Below are 16,486 nucleotides of genomic sequence, written 5' to 3' on the forward strand. Positions count from 1 at the left end.
TTTCATTTACTGACAGACACCATCCAGGGATCGCCTGTGGACTACAAACAGCTCCAAATGACTGGGAGCTCTGCACTTTTTGAAAACTGATACAAACCTTCTGAGGTTTGGTCTTCTGGTATGTGTTGTAAGCTGAATACTGCTCCCTAGGCCTCTTTTCCCCCAGAGAGGAGAGTATGCACATACAGTAAGTAGTGCTATGGGACCTTGCACCTCAATTTAAAACTATTTGTTAAATAAAGATGCCACAGCCTGTAGCTGGACAGAAGAAATGTGGGTGGACTTTGAGTTCCCAGGCAGGGGTATAGAGGAGAAACCATGAGGAGGAGAGAGAAAAAAATACCATGGGATCAGAATCTTCAAAACGTGGTCATGAGGGTTAACCAACTGGAGCTAAGGGAACGTGGCAAGTTATAATTTGGGTTTATTGATTCTAATAGCTTAGAGGACAGATACCTGCCCGGATCTAGCACATTAAAGGTTTATAATATAAAAGTTTGTGTATTTTACCTGGGAATGGAATGATCAAAAGTGGGGTAGAAATCCCCAACTGAGATTAAATATTTATAAGATAAACCAGTCCAGCTAATGTGATTGTTTCCTGTCACTTTAGCTGGATCAGTAAACCAGTTGCTTCTGACAGATGCCCCATTTCCTGACTCCAACCTCCTAGCCTTTGACTACCATTGTAGCCTTCATTAGCCCTGATAGCAATGTCCTAATTTCAGCAGGAAGTAGTTATAGGAAAGAACATGTCTCTCTTTATCCTGTATGGAAGGCTGGTCCGTTAGTTCAAAAGGAAATTCCCTGGCCTAGGGAACTAAATGGTAACTGTAGTGCCCATTGGGCCTACCAGGGAGGGTTCTTGCACATGCTCCAAGGACCCCATTGACCCTACCCTCCACCTAGCCCACTGATGTCATTGTTCCTGGTCAGAGGCAGCTGTCATTTTATTCCCCATAAGAAATCTCTTGTGTGAGGTTTGTTGCATGGTGTGACTTTGTGGTATTCCTTGGCTCCTGAATGCCAACGTGCCCATGCCCTTATCTTCATAGTCCCACTTGTGATGAAATGACCTAGATTGGGTGGCTTTTGGGCATGCGTGCATGCAAAGGTGCACACACTATAGATGACACCGTTCCTTGGACTTGCATCCTGAATTGCACAAGTAGAGGAAGTGATCTGAGCATTGAGCTTGCATACACATATATTTCTTACTGCTCTGTCTGGACTGTGGATGTGATGTGAGTTGCTGTCTTAAACTTCTGCAGCCATGACTTCTCCGCACTGATGGGCTTTAACCTGGAGTTAGGAACTAAAGTAAACCCTTTCTCTTCTAAGTTGCTTTTTGTCAGGGTATTTTATTGCAGCAACAAAAGTGAACCCAGGGCAACTGGAAACCTTCAGCCTCTCTTATATGTGACATTTTGAAATAGTAGTTGTTCCTAACTACTATGCTACAACACATTAAAATGATCTCTCCCATCTAACTACACCCTTGGACACACAATGAATTGTCTTCTGCTCACTACTTTCTCCAGATTTTGGTGGATTTTGTTCTAATACCTTTTGTTCTAATGGCATCTACCTCCAATGCCTCCAGTTGAGAGTGAAATCTGTGCCTAACTGTTTTTAATTAACTTCATATCTCCCAGGATCAAGCATGCTGCCTCACATTACAGAATTATGTTTTTTCATATAACCGAAGAGTATCCTGCTGCAAATATCCACACCACCTTTTCTTTCTTCATCCTGTAATGTAATTCATACTTTAATATCGAGGACAATAATGATTAGGACAGTCAAGAATACAGATATGCATCAAAGGTACAAAAGGGGTCCAGAAGTACAATACTGTGGCTGAAGTTATTGATATTTGAAAACCAGGTATTGGAAGCACTGGGGACCCGCCATTTGCAGTGTAGAGTAGTTGCATATTTCAGGGATGATATTTTGGAGACCAGACCAGGGTGGTGAAAAAGCCCCAGAGATTATTGTAGCCGTCCCCTATGGAGAATGATCTACAATAGATGCTCTTTCGTTTTCAAATGAGTTTGCTAAGCACAGTTCAAGCAAAAATTAATAAAACGAATACCAAATAGCAGATAGACATTGAATGCTTACAACAGCCAAAAGAAATGGAGGAAGTAGCCCATTTGGGAAAACAGTGAAAAATAATACATCAGTGATTTGCAACATCTAATAGAGATGATTAAGGAAGCCCTACTGAGAATCACACTGGAATTTCTGACAGAGCTTGCCAAGTGAAGCAGGTCATTCTCTGTGCATAAGTGTTGGGCTTCTCTTTGCCACCATAGGCATGCTCATATCATGGGTAAACAGCAGTATCCTCCGTTTGAAATAGTTTAATTTCTAGCTCTTTGTAGAGGTGCAATGTTTTCAACACCCTTAGCTGTTTGCTCTTGTTGCAGAGCCAGGGAGCCAGCCTGCCCCAGGACAGGGAGGTTTGCCATATACTTGAAATAAACATTGAGTCTGAGACAATGTAGCTTGCTCTGTCCGCAGAGCTAGCTTTCAGTAAGCACAAACAGCACTTGGCAATTCACCAAGGTCATTCCTATTATAGGAGTGATAAAGACTGACCCAACCGGGACATGAATGGGAGAGCTTGAGAGGGAGAATAAACAGGACAGTCTGGTTGTTAAGAAACGGAGTCAAAGGAAGGACGATTGGGACCTGCGTGATGGGATGGAGGATCACTCTGTTGGAAGACACACTAGGGATTTGATGCATATACGATTTGAAGAGAAGAATAATACACTTTCACCTTTAGATGTTATCTTCCATCTTCACTGTTCCGTGGATACCTTGTCACTCAAAATGATCAAAAACATAGGACAGTCAGCAAAGAAAGGTCTTCAAGGTAAAAATCCCATCCATCTTGTCTTACAGCTAAAGAAATTCCCGCATCTCTAATACCTGTTAAAAGGTTTCTTCCCTGATGACACATGCATTTCCTAGAAGATAATCCCTATCAGTTTCTGTGTCTGTCTGTCTGTCTCTGTCTGTCTCTGTCTCTGTCTCTCTGTCTCTATCTCTGTCTCTGTCTGTCTCTGTCTCTGTCTCTCTGTCTCTGTCTCTGTCTCTCTTTCTCTCTCTCTCTCTCTCTCTCTCTCTGTGTGTGTGTGTGTGTGTGTGTGTGTGTGTGTGTACCAAGGCAGTCACTGAAATTACGTTTTCTGGCCAATGAAATAAAGTATGACAGGACTGTGTACCTCCAGGAGTTGAAGATAAATGTGCTTGAGTCTGAGACTCAACTGCTCCCTATTTGCCTGGTCACACTAAGCATGGCATACCTGGTAATTAGAGTCTATAATATGCATATTAATGAACACATGTTACTTTTAAAATGTAGGATTTGTTCGAGAGCTGTTGAACAATTAATTATGCAGGTGCTCCTTCCAGATGCCCTAAATTTAAACCACGTTAGTATTTTGTATTATCATTCGTATGCACAAATTAATTTTGAGGATCATTTTCTCTTATTGTTGGAATAAAAGTCTTCATGATCAGCATATCTCACGGTGGAGATGTCAGTTCATTCCCTTCTTGTCAGAAGCAGGAGAACAAGTGAGTCCATTTCAGGTAAAAATTGGATGAGCAGAGCATCGGAAAGTGGCTTTATTCCATCACCAGCAAGGATGCTGCAGGTATGTGACCCAGCCTTCCGGAGCCATTGAACACTGGCTGTGTACAAAGAGGAATGCTAGGCAGAAGAGGTGCTTGTAACTGATCCAACTACATGGGGGATCCTCAGATCTCCGCATCTGTTGGTTCTAGCAAGGTTCTGCATGGTTAGGTTAGACTTGGGAAGGCAGAACTCTCCTTAGAGGGGATTAGGGAGTAGGGTGCAAATGTCTTATATATTCATAAAACTTTTCTTTAGCATTTATTTCATTGGTACATAAGTTGTTCACTTTGCCCTTCCAGAGTCTGATCTTCACCTGGCTTGTCATTTCCTCTTCCTTTGCCCTTCTGCTCTTCACACATGTTGGATGTCATAGTGGCCCACCCCTGCCTGGAGTTTCTTTCTCCCAGTTCTTTCCCTTTATGATGTGTGCTGCACCTTCCGTGACACCACATAACACTCAGTCATATCTCCTTGGCTCTCCTTGCTCTGACCTTCTCAGGCCTGTTGTGCTGTGCATACTCTGTTCTGAATTCCCTCAGTGTGTGTGTGTGTGTGTGTGTGTGTGTGTGTGTGTGTGTGTGTGTAATACATATGTTTTTGCTTATCCTTACTAAAAAAATCAATATGGTATAAAAAAAAAAACAGGTCTTGCCAGGCATGGCTTTGCACACTTTTAATCCCAGCACTCAGGAGACAGAAGCAGCAGCTGAGGCAGATAGATCTCTATGAGGTGGAGGCCTACTTGGTCAACAAAGCAAGTTTCACATCAGCCAGTGTTACACAGTGAAACTCTGTCTCAAAACCAAAACCCCGTCCATTAGCATTCAAATGGCTGGGTTCTGACATATATTAGCTGAATCTGAGAAAGAAGGTGCAATAATAGTCTTACTTTAAGTTCCTTGAGAATGTTAGTAGCAGTTCCTTGAGGGTCATTATGTAAACTTTTTTTTTAGAATTTATCACAATGTCTGGCACATAGCTACTTCCTGGCTGTATATTGTTTCAGCTGACATCATTTTATTCCGAATCTGGATGTTGTAACATATTGAAAAATAGCTGCTTCATTGAAAAGCCAATCTCAAGACGGATGATGTCATAAAAGCTGTAATCCTGGAACTTTCTGCAGTATTTTGTAGGCAGTCCAAGAAATTTTTTCTTTCTGACTTTGGTTAGCCAAAATCTCCTGACCCAGTAGCTGCTTGCTCCCTTTTATACTGCCTGTGGGCAGGGATGAGGGTTTGCAACATGAATTTTCCAGCTTTCTGTCCTCTCAGTCCTGTGACCTCTTGATGACCTCCTGAGGCCGGAACTGGTCCCTCCCTTCTGGAAGGAGTGCTTGAATTTGGAGGAAGTTGTCATGAGACAGCTGGGATGGAGTGAAGAGCTGTAAGAAACAGCCTCTGAATTCTTTCTTAGCAGAGTTGGAGAGGTTCTCCAATTCATCATTGGTGGCTCCCTGCACACCCTGAGATCATTCCCATTTTACAGGGGAGGAAACTGACTTGTCATGAAATTCCCAATGTGTTGTTAGCATCACATCAAGGAAGGATCTGCACTGGTGGCATGGCATCCTCTGGCCACCATGAGACTCATAAATGGTCAGTAAACAGTTAAGTGCTCTATCCCATGGGTACAACATCAGAACACTCAGATGGAGAGACTTGCTCAAAGTTTTGATAAAATGTAAAATCATGTAGAGCTTGGGACCCTAGTAATACAAATACAAATATTTTGCATAACTTTTTTGCTTTTTTTCAACTTTTATTTTTCTCTTTTGTTTACATTCTGATCACAGCTCCCTTCTCTCCTCTCTTCTCAATTTTACCCCTACAAATAACTCTCCTCATTGCCCCCACCCCCCACCTCCACAGAGAAAGGGAGCCCTCTTGGGTACCACCTGACCCCGAGGCATCTAGTCCCATCAGGTCTAGGCACATCCTTTCCCACTGAGGCCCAACCAGGCAGTCCAAGTAGGGGGAAGGGGGATTCAATGGCAGGTAACAGAGACTGAGACAGCATCCACCTGCCTCCATTTCACTTGTTAGGAGAGCCACATGAACACCAAGCTGTGCATTTATGACAGATGTGTAGGGCATCCAGGTCCAGCTCCTGCATGCTCCCTGGTTAGTGACCCAGGCTCTGTGAGACCCCACGGTCTCAGGTAAGTTGACTCATGAGTTGTATGCAACTTGTCCTTTTAGTCGACAGAATAAAATGTCTGGATCAGGGTTGGGGAGGGGCTCAGTGGTTAAGTGTTCTTATCACTCTTGCTTATTATTATAAAAAACCTAGGTTGGGTTCCCTGCACCCACATCAGATAGCTTACCACCTATAACCTGTGCTCCAGGGGATATGGTACCTTTTACTGGCCCCTTCAGGAACATGCTACGTATAGTCAATAGATATAATTTATTTCTTTTATGGGTATGGATGTATTACCTGCAAACATGTCTGTGTAACACATGTGTGAGTTACAGAAGATTTTGAGCCACCATGTGGGAGCTGGGAATTGAACCCAAGTCTTCTGGAAGAGTCATCAGTGCTCTTAACCACTGAGCATCTCTCTAGACTCTTAGCCAATATTTTGAGGTAGAGATGGTCAAGAAACAAACATTTGGCAATATATCTGGTAATAAAACATTTGGAGATGTCAAATATATCTGCAATGATAACTTTGTTACTTCTTATTGGGGAATTACCCAGATTTTAGTCTATCAGCTCTGGAATTTAGCTATTGAAAAATAAAAGTCCATGTTCAAAGAATCTTTTGACAGATTCTTGTCTAAATTAAATGTTTTGCTCTAACCTTCTGCTGAAGGCAGAGTGGAAAAGCTGACATCACTGACTTGAGTTGTTGCAGGAACCCAATGTTTCACACAGAAATGTTTCCATGTATTTCAGTGTGACTGAAAAGTGTTTTCTGATACTGTTTGTTCACAAAGTTGTATTCTCGGGAGATCTGTCCTGTGTGTAGACATCCAGTGACCAAAGGACAAGTTGAGGTTGAGTTCATTCAATCACTAGTGTGATTCTTTTTTGTTCTTTGTTGTTTTTTGTTTGTTTGGGGTTTTTTTTTTTTTGCCTAAAATTAGGGCTCATGATACTTTTCATTTTTCTCTCACTAATTTCACAAGCCTAGCTATTATATTCTAAGGTCTCCAGTTACATTAACAGGTTATTTAAAATCTGTTTTTGGTCTTCTAAATAATAGGAAGAGTAATGGCTGCTTCTGGGCGACGTAGTGAGAGAGTGAGTCAGAAGAGGAAAGGATGGACTTTATCCCAAGGAGGGAAATGGAATAAACACAGGAAGCACACCAGAAAAAAAAGTAGAAAAGAAAAATGCTGTATAGATAAATAAGCCAAACATCCTCATCTATACAGTTCCCTGGGGGGGGGGGACAAGTTCATGTTTATTTTAAGGCCCTCATCTTGGCTTTATGGGTGCGTGAATACACACACACACACACACACAGAGAGAGAGAGAGAGAGAGAGAGAGAGAGAGAGAGAGAGAGAGAGAGAGAGTCACAGAGACTAAAACTTTAAATTCAGTAAGATCAAATCAGTAATGTAATGTTTACTAAAAATCATTTATGTGGTTGCAAACTCTTCAGACTAACTGTGGGAATGGGTTGGTACGTGAAAAAGATTAGGCATCTTTAAAACCTTCGGAAGGAGATGAGGTACATCAGATACACTCAGCTTTCTCAGGACAGGGATTAAGAACTATTCATCACTGTCGTTTATGATCAAGCACTACTGAACACTGTTTGAGCTGTTGAGTCAGTGCTGATATTTTATTAACACCTTTTAAAAATGTTCTTAATATTCACAGAACCAATTATTTAATTGAAGGTACAAAAAGAGGTAAGACAACTGACAAATTAATTAGAAAGGTTGTTCTAGTTTGCTTCCTATATCTGTGATAAGACACCCTGACTCATGGCAACTTGGAAAAGGAAGGGTTTATATGGCTCATTTGTCCCAGGTCACAGTTGATTTCTGATGGATCTTAGGGCAGGAACTTAAGGCAGGAATTGGAGCAGAGACCGTGGGGGGATGATGCTTTTTCTTCATGGCTTTCTCAGTTGGATTTCTTCTTCAAGCCAAGACCGACAGCCCAAGGGTGACACCACGCACACCAATGATTAATAACGGAGATGCCGCACGGACTTGCCTGCCTACAGGCCAGCCTGAAGGAAGCAGTTTCTCAGCTGAGGCTCCTTCATTCTACGTGACTCTGGATTTTGTCAAGCTGACAAAAAAGCTAACCATCAAAAGAAGTATTTAGAATGTTCAAAAAATGAAAATTGGGAGCAGGACACCACAAAAAACTGTATGGGAACATTCTTTTTCCTTTTTTTATTGGATATTTTTTATTTACATTTCAAATGTTATCCCCTTTCCCAGTTTCCTGTCCATAGACCCTCTACGCCATCCCCCCTCCCTTTCTTGTAGGAGGGTGTTTCCCACCTCCCCTTTCCACCTCCCTGCCCTGACATTCCACTACACTGGGGGCTTCTCCTCATGTGGGAACATTCTTAAACTGCACATTGAAATAGAACATTATAGAGTCTCATAATAAAGACAGATTACATGTACCCTAAACATTAAACTCAAAATAGTGACCAAAATTTTCAACTAAAGTTTAAAATTCCCTTGTGTTAAACCATCGTTCCATACACATCTTACAATACAGCAGGCAAAAATATTTCAGTGACTCCATGGCACATTTCACAAAGCTCTCACTATTTCCATAGTTCTGTATCTGATAATGTACACTTCCAAACTTTACACCGAACTATAGCTTGGCTGACAAGCAATTCAGCCCTACTAGCAAACATTTTTCACTTGTGTGTTTTGTCTTAAAGATTTAGTTTTATTTTATTTGTGCAGGTCCTTACCAAGGTCCTTAGATCTTGAGCCACCTAACCTGGGTGCTGGGAATCAAACTGATATCCTCTGCAAAAGTCAGAAGTGCTCTTAACCACTGAGCCATCCCTTCAGCCCCATAAGCATATATTTCATGCTCTGGCAAAGGGTTAGAAGTGTCCAGAGTACCCACTTGATAGGCCCTTTGTGGGGAAGCAAGTTTTTCTCTTGCCTGCTCATGACTCACATTCTTTGTAGTTACTCTGCAAACATCCAGTCAGCTGTAAAGAACCACTGTAACCTGGTTGGAGTCACACTCAGGTCAGACCATTCTGTGTGGACCAGACCAGTAATGGAAAACAGTGCTCCAAGACAGAGACAGCCCTGGGTGACTAATGGATGATCCTGCAGCTGTCTTCATCCAAGCTGGAGGAAAACTTTATCATCCTGAGCAGAAAGTTTGTGACTAGAGCAGATTGCAGTCTCTCATTTACATGCATAGCTGTGTGTGCTGGGTTTTCATCCATTTGCTCATGACATCTGTCCCATACCCCTCACAGGCCACTTCACATACTTCTTGGGTTTGCCAGATCTATTTCAAGAAAGTCTGTCTACTGTTACAACATTCAACCTCTCTAAAGACTTCCTGCCAACTGGCGTTGAATGCGATCTTTGTGGCAGTCTGAGCTGGTGACTTGGAGAAGTTGGCAGCAGCAGAGGCAAGGGGCAGAAACAGTGTAGACAGCAGTAGCAATGGCAGAGGCAGCTGAAGAAATATGGCAGAAAAACCACGGACAAGAGTTGTACTATATGAGATGCTGAGGGTCAGTGGACATACTAACAAGGCAAAGAGGAGGTGAGAAGTAGCAGAGAACTCAGTGACAGCGGAGATTATAGGGAGTCAAGGTCAGGAGTTCCCTAGTCAGTAGACAAGTTCAGAGCACTGAGAGCACTACAGTTAAGGGTCTGGATACTCAACGTTTGAGAACTTTTAACGCTAGCCCCACCCTTCTGCAATGGGTGATGACTGATGTTAGGGGCTGAGCTCTTCAATATCATTAGTTAAGAAGTAGCAATGCTGGTCAGCACTGGATATGGCCAGTGTTGGCTGCTGCTGGTATCTAAGAACTCTGAATATTAGACTGCTGCAGCCAAGACTTAGAGCATGAGCTGAGCAGCTAAAACTGTAGAACTCTTGTTTAAGAGCCTTGATCTCTTGTCCTGAGCTTTTACTTGTAATCTCTTGTCTAAGGAATCTCTTGTCCTCAGGATTTACTTTGACTCAAAAGCCCTGAACTGACAACAGGGAAGAGGCCACCTTTGTCTAGCCATGCATTTCCATGTGGACAAAGCAGAAGAACCACCTTCTTAATCATTTGTGAAGCAAAGCCTGGGTAATGAGACCTTGGGCACTGGGACTTTGTAAACAATTCTGTAGTCTATGGGACAATGTGGATGTTCCCAGCACAGAACATGCTCAAGAAAAAACTAAATGAGGACCCTCAGTTCTTACCTTGCTTGACCCTCAAACTCTGCAAAAGCAGAAAGTTAAGTAAAGACAAAGTTGCAAATTCCTGGCTGATGGGTAAAGGCATTTATCACACACACATATTGAACATGCATGCACACTGCATAAAAATATCGAGTGGCCTGTTTGTGTGTGGTATGCATGTGTAACATAGGAAGCATATACATGTAAGAAAATCTCTGTAAATAAATAGCTGACCATTAAGCTAAATCCAACAATGACTTCAATGGACAGAAGGACAAAGTACAGTGTTTTACTGAACAAGCTTTAAGAAATCCGTATAACCCACAGTATATACCAACAAACACCAAGAAGGAGATAGTTGAGTTTGAATGCCATCATATTAGTCTCCGTGTCCTGTTCAGAAGAATTTACAAGATCTATGGCCACATAATAAGGGCTTTTTGTTTGCTACTGAATTTTCACAGACATATCCAGGCTGCAGCTCATGTACTGCAAACGTCCCAAGATAGTTATGAATATGACACCATGTGCTTCTAGATGAATTCATATCTCAAGGTCAACAGGTTCACATCTCTGTGTTAGAAAGCACAATTCAAAAGATTTATGATTGCCTATTATTGACACGTTGGAAGACTAAAACTCTGCTTGTGTTTTCATTTGTTTTGAGAGCCAGGGCCTCAGTTAGCCCAGGCCAAATTCAAATTCTGTGTGTAGCTGAAGATGACCTTGAACCCCTTGGCACCACCTCTCAAATGTTAGGGTCACAGGCACACAACAGCCACGTCTGGTTTATGTTGTTCTGGGAATCAAACTCAGACCTTTGTGAATGCTGGGCAACCATTCTGTCAGCTAAGCTACATTCCCAGCCTCTAAAACACACTTATTTCTAGTTCTTAAAAATTAACCGCACCCCCTTTTGATTGCTTTAAAATTCTGTGTGTCTACAAAATCCATCAAGCATTCTAAAGAAGTCATTCACATATGTTGAGTTCATATGTTCAATGTGTAGCAAAGTAATTCATTTTGTGACAGTTTCAATGTCACCTAACATAATTATAAATGTGTCACATTATCCTTCTTTTAATAAATCTTTGCACAATATTTTAAAAGAATATTCTGTATTGCATCTCCATGTGTGAAGGCTTTGGGAAAGCATACCAAATACGTTATGTGCTGGATAGTAGGAAACACTCTAATGTTTTCAAACTAACTCAATAGTTTGTTATACATGATGTTATTTTTTTCTAATTTCATGTCTTATTTTCTTTATAAAACAATATATTCTCTAACAATTTCATATATATATGAAAATTCATATATATATATGTATGAAATGTGTTTTGATCATATTCATTCCCTGATCCCTCCCATTGGAACCCTTCCTTCCCCAATAGAGTCCTCTCTTAGTTCTATGTCTTTTTTCCTTTTTCTTTTGGTAATCTATTGAATGAAACAGTCTTTCTTACATGAACATGGGTGTGGGGTTACTGATTAGACTGTGGATAACTTTCCAGTGGGTACATCGTGAAGAGAAGTGAGTCCCTCCTCCCCAGCTGCCATCCACTAACAGTACCTTCTCAGTTCTGTAGGGCTAGGGTCTCATGTTCCTCTCCCCATCTATGCTGGAGTGTTAACCACAGTTGCCATGACTTTGTGAGGACCTTGAGCATGTCATGTTCAGATCTGAGATAGAATTCTGTGGCAGTCCTCCTTCATCTTCCTGCTCTTATACTCATGTGGGAGGAGCATTCTGAGGCTTACTGTGCATATGTGTGTGTACACGTGTGTGTGTGTGTGTGTGTGTGTGTGTGTGTGTGTGTGTGTGTGTGTGTGTAGGGAGTGATAGAAACATCCTATTTGGTGCTCTGCACTACACAGTTACTGTCTCCAGCTCTTATTTCAGCTTTTTGGGTGGGTATGAGCATCTACATTATCCATTGCCCACTGCAGGAAGATGCTTTTCTGACCAAGGATGAGAGTAATACCGATCTACGGGCATAAACATATTTAAAAGATATCTGTCGTATTTTTAAATTTCAGTTTTTCTGCTGCTATTCTTTTCATAAAACAAACCTTTGCCTATGCAGACTTCATTAACTTCTCCCCATCTTCTTGTGACTTTATTTTGTTATATTTGATAGTTTCAATTTTACTTTGAAATTACTGTAAGTGATAGGGAGTATGGGGAGTCTAGTTTCATTCTTCTATAAAAAGATAGTGTTTCCAAAAGCATTTTGGAAGAGGCTGCACTTCCAAATAGGAGTCCTTTGCTTTTCTTGAAATACCCGATGGTTTTGAATGTGTGGACCTATTTTCAGACTTTAATTATGTTGCCCTACATTTCTCTTTCTGGGTTGGGGGTCACTTGACTCAGTATGTTTTCCAGTTCCATCCATTTTCCCGAAATTTTCATTTTTCTTTACTGCTGAATAAAATTCCATTATATATAAGTATATGAAAGTGTGAGATATTACATTTTCATTCATCCCTTGATAGATATGTCACCTCACCTGCTTCCTGTTGTGAAGAAATAGAGCAGCAATGAACATGGATGCTCAGGGCTCTCTGTCTGAGGACACAGAATCCTTTGGGTATATGGCAAGGAGTGGTATGATAGGTCATGTGGTAGCTCTGGTATTGAATTTCCATGGTCACTGCACAGTTTACCCTGCCACCAGCTAGAGGTAAGGGTTCTTTTTTCCTCACCATTTTGAGGAGGTTTGTTGTCAATTATTTTGATAAGACCAATTCAAACTGAACTAAAATAGAACCTCAAACTAATTTTAATTTGCATTTTATTTGTGGCATCTTTGTTGTTTTTCTGTTGCCATAACAAAACATTCTCACTGAGGCAACTTACACAAGAGGGCATTTAATTTAGCTCCCTGTTGCAACGAGAGAGACAGGAGAAGGAGGGAGGGGGAGGGACAGGGGGAGAATTTAAGGAAAACACTGAAATAATAAAAACTGTGCTAGCGTTTGCCCTGTGAATTTAACTATTAATGAAGTATATTCCTATAGTTCTTAGAATGGTAGACGTTATGAGAGGAATGGGTTTCAAAGAGAAGAAAGTGTTAATTCGCCTTCAAAAATAATTGCATGCTCATGGATCAAGTTCAGATAAGGTGCTACATTGTTATTAACTAAATCATCTCAGTAATGAATTAAAGTGTCAATGGTGTGTGATACATTTATTAACAGTATCACAAATTTAGGGGGTTTTGTTAAAAATTCCTTCCCTGGGGGAGATATAAACAAAACCTATTTCCTCCTTGTACAATCCCAGCGACAAACCTATGTGTAATTCCACCAGAATTCACTATGTGTGTGTGTGTGTGTGTGTGTGTGTGTGTGTGTGTGTAATGAAATGAATTTATTAAGCTCTACTTTAAGAGAAATACGTGAGTAGAATGAACAGGAATATGGAGGACCTTAAAGCAGTCACACTCTAAGATGTACAGGAGAGTGAGTGACCTTAAAGCAGTCATAATGGAAGGTCTATAGCCAGCATGGATGATAACTTCCCCATCACTACATAGGAGGACACCCTCCCTTAGTTCTTCCCCACCTATATATTCCAGCCCTTTCCCAAGACCCCAATTTGTACAGCTGGTTAGAAAAGGCGAGGGTCCAATGACACTCTATTTCCTCCTTTGAGGAACAGTCAACCAGCTCAGGTGTGATATTTTTTGCAAACAGCTAGACTCCTGAAGATGGCAGGGCAGCAGTGTGCTTCCACGGGCAATCCTCTAGTGGAAGTGTATGGAGGATAAAATACAAGAATTATTTTTTTATAATGTCACTGCTGGGTCAAAGAGAACTATTAGTACCAAGAAAGTGTGTCAGAAATTTGCCCCAATAACTTTTTTGGTTAGGATTTCATTGTTAATTAAAACAGAGTCTCACTATGTAGCCCTGACTGTCCTGGACTTTTCTATGTAGACCAGGGAGGCCTAGAACTCACAGAGATCCACCTGCCCTTTTCTTCCAAGTGCCAGGGTTAAAGGTGTGTCCTTTAACCATGTCAAACAACATTGTGTTCCGTAGGCATACATTTTTTGCAACCTACCTTTCATAATGGTTCAATCTCTCCTCTAGCCCACCACCCAGCAGAGGGAGTGGAAGAGAAAAGTTATTAGGCTATGGGGGAAGTGGACCAGTTCAGCAATAATTCTTTGAGGGTGAGCTCAATAATCTTTGGCAGCAGTTCAGTCCTGTAGCAAACACTAAGTAGGATTCAGCAGCTGCAGACCAGTCCTCTAGGCAGACAGTTACCAGGCACAAAGCAGTAGTTACGGTCCAGTCCTTTCAGCAAGTAGACACCAGGCAGCTGTAGTTCAATCCTGAAGAAACTGCTGAGTCACCAGCCAGCCTGAGACAAGGATGCTGAAGCCTGGGCTGCCGCAGGAACCTCACTTTGGTGAGCTTCTCTCAATGGCAACGTTACCACAAGCTGAGCTCACCGATGTTATGTCTGTGATATTTAAACATCCTTTCGCCTGTGTCTGCCTCAGGAAAACAGTCTTTCATGTGTTTGCTTTAGCAAGACGTGTGTACCCCAGCAAAACATCGCTTGCGATGACTAACTTTCCAAAGAACCAGGCGTTTCCACTTGAATCTGCATTAACTCATCTGTTTAGAATTACTCTACAGAAGACCCTCCATTTTTCTTTTCTTACAGTGAAGAAGAATAAGTCACATATCCCATGATTCCTGGCCTCTTAACTTTTCTATTAAAATATTCATGCTGCTAGGGAGACGAAAGGTTTCCGAAGAACTGAGACTAGAAGTGCTAATAAATACGCCGAGTTTATAACTAAGGCGGCAAACTAAGACAAATTCCACCAATGAAATCTTAACTGAACCCGTTGGGTAGCCAGTGTGGGAGGCTGGCGCCGTGATGTGGAGGGGTTTTTGTCTAATGGTTCCTGCTCAGCCTCTTTTTATACTACAAAGTAATTGCAGCCCACAGAAGGTCACCCCTTGGCCCTCATCCAACTTTTAGGGCTATCACAATTTCATCACTCCCACTTTTTGTTTCAATTTCAAATTCCAGTTCCAGAAATACAATAGAAAATAAGAAAGAATTGATTACAGGGCTTTGGGAGGCTTAAAGCAATAGATGTGAAGTGACATGTTGGGGGGAGCCGAGCTCAGAAGAGCCGTGGGAATAGTGTATTCTGAACAGACACTGCCTGTGTCTTCTTCTTTTAGCAGTAACAAAAGCATATTTTTAATTAAGATTATACGTATTAATGTGAACTATCCTTGCAGAGGAGCATGTACCTATCTGGAGTCTAAAATTGCTAGGGGAAAAAATTGCAAGGTACAATGCATGCAAATCTACTTATTCATGTCATGATATTTTTACAGTAATTAAATTTGGAGTAGTCGAGATGGCTCAGTGAGCAAAGTGGTTGCTGGATAAGCATGATGGCATGAGTTCAGATCCTCAGTACCCACATAGGAAGCTGAGATCCATAGTGCTTGCCTGTAATAATAGCACTGGGAGGTAGAGTCAGGAAGTTCCTCGTAGCTCCCTAGCCAATCTAGCCATTTGATGAGCTCCCGGTTTGGTGTAGAAGCCTATTTCCAAATATTAGGTGGAGAGCAATATGTGAAAACACTGGATATTAATTCCTAGTGTTCATGTTCACATGCCTTAGGCATCCAAGCATACCTTTCTCTGTGAGTCACTCTCTCTTTCTCCCTCCCTCCCGCCCTCCTCCCTCTGTCTTCCTCCCTCCCTCCCCCTCCCTCCCCCCACTACTTGATTCAAAACAAAATAAAAACTTCAATGTATGTTGGTTTGTTTATAATGTGACAGAGTATTATTAAAAAAAACAACTGATATCCAGGACTTTCCTTAAGGAAGAATACTTAGCATATGGCCTTTCAATACTTAGTATTCACTTGAATATAGATGCAAAAATTCAAATCACCAACATATAAAACCCATTATGTGCCAAAAGTGCTCCCTGACATCCCTCAAATCTAATGATTATCCCACAATAAATGCACAGTAAATGTTATTATTATGCTAAAAGATTTCCTAATATATGCTGGGAACTCATATAAATATCTCATTTCAAATGAGTCTTAAATTACGATGATATCATTATTTCCAATAAGTGAATAAACAGGGACAGGAAGTTTGAGGCTGTGTTACAATCCACCATTGAGAAGTTGTGAACATCAATAATGTAATTAAACTTCTTGTATCAATTCAATAATTTTATCCGGGGCTCATGGCAAAGCTTTAGCATATATTCTCACAACATTTTGAAACCAATACTATTAGCAGGGCACTAATGTAGCCAAGGCTGTGTACTCTTTTCTTGCACCTATCCTCTTTATGCATAATTCAGATCAGCGGTATTAGTAGTAAGTGACCCAATCTCTTCCAGAATTCACCCCTTACAGATTTCCAGTGTCTGGCTTTTCCAGCTTTCTCGTCTGGGTTATATATT

At 41.3% G+C, this 16,486-nt stretch overlaps 1 long non-coding RNA gene across 1 annotated transcript in view; it reads left to right on the forward strand.

Moving 5' to 3' along the window:
* The first annotated feature begins 12,663 nt into the window (after positions 1-12,663).
* LOC147996784 (uncharacterized) overlaps positions 12,664-16,486 on the forward strand; it is a 60,263-nt gene continuing 56,440 nt past the window's right edge. The window contains exon 1 of the long non-coding RNA XR_015654866.1: positions 12,664-12,700. This is a non-coding gene — a long non-coding RNA (uncharacterized LOC147996784). The remainder of the gene's footprint in view (positions 12,701-16,486) is intronic.

The sequence above is a fragment of the Rattus norvegicus genome, chromosome 1 (genome assembly GCF_021556685.1).
Source record: "Rattus norvegicus strain SHRSP/BbbUtx chromosome 1, alternate assembly SHRSP_T2T, whole genome shotgun sequence".
Taxonomy (NCBI): Eukaryota; Metazoa; Chordata; class Mammalia; order Rodentia; family Muridae; genus Rattus; species Rattus norvegicus.